This window comes from Panthera tigris, chromosome B1 (genome assembly GCF_018350195.1).
Source record: "Panthera tigris isolate Pti1 chromosome B1, P.tigris_Pti1_mat1.1, whole genome shotgun sequence".
In the NCBI taxonomy this organism is placed as follows: Eukaryota; Metazoa; Chordata; class Mammalia; order Carnivora; family Felidae; genus Panthera; species Panthera tigris.
Genome location: NC_056663.1, coordinates 62,352,948 through 62,357,967, shown reverse-complemented (window position 1 = coordinate 62,357,967; position 5,020 = coordinate 62,352,948). Strand labels below are relative to the sequence as shown.

Genomic DNA, 5,020 nt, shown 5'->3' with positions numbered 1-5,020 from the left:
GCCTACCTGTTTTGCCTTTTTTTCCCCATCTGTGATTGCTCTTGAGATCTGGAGCGCCTCTGTCTAAACACACAGACCTCTGTAGCAACCCGAGCTTTTATTGCAGTTCGGCCATGCAGTAGCCGTATGACCCTGGGCAGGCCACCTGATGTCTCTGTTTTTCATTGAAATGGAGAAAGTAGCAGGATCAACCTTGTAGGGTTATTGTGCATAATAAATGAGTCAATACACATAAGCTGCTTAGAACAGGGCCTGGCACATAGTAGGCACTTTATTAGCATTAGTAGTTCTTGTTATTTATGTTTTTATTTCAGTGATGACATAAATTGGTATTTATGTTATCTAAATGCTGACATAAATTAGGCCCCATTATTCTTAAAAGAGAACCCCCCTAAGATTACCTACTTGATTTCGAGAACAATTCTCAGGTATTAGCTTTCGTATACACAGTGCTGCACAGCTTAGTGAAAGAGTGGAGAGGGACAATAGAGGCAAAGCTCTTAGGCAACTGTTTTAATTTTTCGCTTTGAAGTATCCGAAACCTCTCTCACTTTTCTTCTGTGTGGTGGTTTGACTCCTGCTTCTCCATTCTTAGTCTCCCTCAAGCCTCTCCACTTGCTGTTAATCTTTCAAGAGCTCCTTAGATTTTCTGACTTACTTATTCCGTGCTTCCTCATTTCTTAATGAAATGGTAGATTTATCCTTTGTTAGAAGTCTTCACCTCTTCTCAAGAATTGTGTTGTGGGAAGTGAGATAGAAAATTCCATTTCTTCCACAGCCTTGACCCCAATGCTCTCTTTAGGATTTTGCAACAAGAAAACCGAGAGCGACCTCGGTGGGAGCCTGTTTAACGAAGTGACGGAAGGAACGAGGGTTTGGAGGCTGAAGGGTGAGGAGTGGATGCAGCCAGAGGCCGCGGCGGCAAGTACGGACAAGTGCCTGTACAATAAAACAACATTTCCAAATTAGATAACGGCACTCGAGGTGAGGTGTAGCTATGATAGATGTATTCGAAGTATCATTTACTATTTCTGAGGGACCGAGAGCATGCAATGCAGCACGTGTTCCCTGACTGTGGCAAAGGAGCACTCACGGGGCTCGAGAGGCTGGAGGCTCTGGGTCCAGCAGCTGTTCAAACACAGACTTGTTAAGTCGCTTTGGGTGAATTACTTAGCCTTGTCTCTAGAATATTATTTCCTGTCCCCTGCCCACCTCATCGTTGCTCTGTGAGGATTCATAAGCAAGGCACTTGAGGTTTTTTGGCTTCTATATACATATGGTCTGCCAAGGTTATACACTGATAGAGCTATAATTACACATCTACCCTCTGAGAATACATTCTCTAAGGCCAGTGTTTTTGAGAGATTCATGGCCCACCTACGTTCAAATTACCTGGGTTTTGCTGTTGAAGAGATTCCTGAGCCAGAGCCCAAACCTACTGAATCAGAATTTCTACGGATGGGTCTGATAATCAGCATTTTTTCAGTTTTTTCGTTGAGTCTTACCCAGGCTGAGATGGGAGGACCAGTGCGGTAGGCCAGGGGGGCTCTCCACGCCTGCCAACAAAAGAGCTGGTTAATGTTCCTGTCAAGTTACATTTATTTTTATGTCAAAGGACAACCAGCGTTTAAAATAGGAAACTGATTTTTAAATCGGCATAATTAGGATACTCTTAAATGACAGCAACTAAACTTTTGGGGGGGGGTGGAATTGGCTTGCTCTGTCACATACACTTATGGATGATAATGTCAAAGTGTGGGAGACTGTCCTCCATTTCTTTCGCCTTCATTTTGGAATGTGTTGCTACCACATTGAATACAATTTTCGAGGCAAAATGTGACAGCTTGAGAAGTCATTCGAGTCTTCTTTTTCTCTTGGTTCTCCTCTGTAGGGGGGACTGGGTAAGAAGGAACTTGGGTCTCCAGGCCCTTCCCATCTATCACTGTAGGCAAATGATAGAAAAGGGGGAAACCACTCTGGCCAAACAAAACTTGTCTAAGAGGCCCAGCCCCAGAAACCTTGTCAGGAACTGCCAACAGTTCTAATGAGACTCTGTGGTTTAAAGAGCCTGGGGACTGGAACCATATGGACACACGGAGGAAATCCTGTTAACTACCACCAGGTCAGTCATTTGACCTAGGGCTCTTTATTGTGAGAGAGGTGCTTTGCCTTACCCCTCCGCTGCTGCTGTGGCCCACGGAGCCTGGAGTCAGTGTGGACCCTGCACCCTCCAGGGCAAGGAGAAGTACCGGAAGCTCCTACATCCTCCACTTCCTCTTTTGTGCCCCTGTCCCCTCACTGATGCGCGAGAACAGTCCAACCACCTGACCCACACTGTGAAGATCCTTGAGTCTTACCTTAAAGGAAAAGCAAGCAGTCGAGTGTCCTTATGCTTTGGTGAATAGTTTCTCTGTCATTTACTTCACAGTTTTGATTCTAACACAATCGATTCCACTATATCAAACGTCTTAACAGAACAAAACAAAAAAACCCTCTTTTTTTTTTTTTAACAAAATGAGAAATTTCTTTGAAATAATTACATTAAATTTATTGTTTGTATGCTTTTGAACCCTTCATGGAATTTTCATTCCAGTAACTGTCATATGGAAATTTTCTTTCACTAGAAGGATTAATAGTCCTTTAGCTTCCTGTCGGGATCTTACAAATATGCTAATGAGATCATGGGTATTTTAACAGTCAGCATTCAGTCCTGAACCGGAAGCGGAACAGTTCCATATATAATTATCATTATAATAGCAAATCATTACCACATATATCGAGCCGTGGAACACTATGGGTCTTACTCCTTTGAGGCCTTTCCTATAGATAGATGAGGAAATACCTAAACATGTGGAAAACGTTTCAGTGAGTGATTGCTCTTATAGACAAAAGTCAAGTGCATGTTGTACTCATCTGGGAACTTCTTTATTTGGTCTTTTTCTGAGAACACATCATTGGAACTTCATTAAGTGTGAGCTTCGATTTTGTTTAAGAGTTAGGACTAGTATTATCTCATCAGAGACTTGATTTCAACATTTTCCCAGGAATTCTTCAGCAGTAGTAATGAAGAGAGCAGGTATTTTCATTCAAAGTAAAGTAGAGAATTGAAGAGACCTGGTAATTCAGAAAGAATTGGTTATTTCAGTGCTGAACACTAGCTTGTAATAATTAGCAAAATCTAACATCTGACAAACAAGCACATCTTTGTTTTCATCTTGCAGGGAAGGCAATGAGACCTTAATGAGTCTCTCTGTGTATAAATGCGGTAATTATTCGAGATTTTTTTTTTTCCCAGCCCTCACTCTTCTCTTCAACCTTTCAGTCAAGGTTTTGGGTTTCCCACTGTCCATGTAGAATTCTATCAGATAATGGGCAACTGAGAGGGAAAAAGGCACAAACTCACTGAAATTGTCAGGATGCTTGCTAAGTCAGAACATAAATGAGTTTTCACCTATTTTGGTGACAAATTGCATTACATATTTGCCAATAATACTCTCAGCATTTTAAGTCCACAATGATAATATGAATTGTGAGTTCCTTCAATGTACAAACCAAATTATATTTCTCCAATCTTTCCATACAGACATGCTTTCTGCCTGGTGCACAGAAATTACTTCGTAAACGCATGTGAATTAAATGAAGTTTGCCACTTCTGTTTTATAACTCATTCAAAGGCACAAGTGCAAAGTTAGATACTGCCAAAGAGAGTGGTTGTGGCCCTTGAAGAATAAGAATTCGAAAGTGAATTTTCCCTTCAATACGATGTTCATGATCTGAGGTCCTGGGGATTAAGGGAACATTGCTTTGGAATGCTTTACAACATGAATAAGGGAACATAGAGGATTAGTAACTCTAAGAATCTATATTCCCTGGGTTGGGGACTGGGAGCCAGCGGGCCAGAGAGGGATGATGCACAGAAAACAGGTGTACTTTTCTTTAACAACAAAATATTTTGGTAATAGAGAAATTTCACATAAAAAATCATCTGGAGTTTTGACTTCCCTTGAATTTTACTAGATTGGGCAACCCTTGACAATAATCCCTTGGAGACGATGAGAAGCAACTCTTGTGTTGCAATCTCTGTTCTCCAGTCTGATATATCCCTATTAATCCATAGTCTTTTACTTTAAGCCTTTAGAAATTTGGGGGTATAATCCCTCCCCCCATTATGGAGGCTTAAAACTTAAAATTAGCCAGGATAAGTTGGAATTTTTTTTTTTTTTTTGCATTTGAAAACTTTTGCAGAGCACTTGCACTGAATTAAGTTTGTACTTTCTTGGGACCCCCATCAGGAGCCCCATGCTTCTCATGAGGTCACACTAGCATCCCCATTCCCAACGGTGAACTGGAAAATTATTTCCAGGAGCATATAGTAAAATTTTTTTAGGAGCATATAGTAAATGGCTCTGCTGACAATTCATCCCAACATTGTTGGAAAAGGTTCCATCTTCTAATCATTCATAGCTTCAAAGATCTAGTCCATGGTGTCAACTGAGATCATGAGGGATATTGATAAAGCACAGTAGGGTGCTGGATGTCGTTTCTCTTTGTCATCCTGACCCATAACCAAGACTTTTCCTGCCTTCATATATCATATTGGGGTGATTTTTCAAGAGAGGCAAAATTGTTTTTATGTTTAATTGTGGATTTAACATTTTTAGCATTGTGAATGATCGTAAAGATCCACAGAATATGGAATTTGTAATTGTGTTGAGACTACTCTTTGAAGCCTGGTAGTCAGAACATTAATTACTTCACTAGTTAGTGAGTCTTATAGGCCATACATACCTACAACTCCATGTGGCAATGCTATCCCATCTTAATTTTTATGCACATATTTTGGGGTAGCATATATGCAATATCACACTATCGTTGTCTCAAAATAGGAAACTGTCACTCTCAAAGTAACTACGCGATTTAAGTGGACCCTCAGTTTACCTCAAGTGCAGATTCAAAATATTTTTTTCCAGATTTGGGAACTATTTCCAGTAATAAATCATACGGCATGTTGGCAGAAACA

At 40.6% G+C, this 5,020-nt stretch overlaps 1 long non-coding RNA gene across 1 annotated transcript; it reads right to left on the bottom strand.

The window, feature by feature from the left end:
• Window positions 1-280: 280 nt before the first annotated feature.
• Window positions 281-2,445, bottom strand: LOC122237926. The gene is made up of 3 exons (XR_006216698.1): window positions 2,175-2,445; window positions 1,393-1,556; window positions 281-939 (listed from the first exon to the last, which is right to left on the bottom strand). It is a non-coding gene; the product is annotated as an uncharacterized LOC122237926 (long non-coding RNA).
• Between the last annotated feature and the right edge of the window lie 2,575 nt (window positions 2,446-5,020).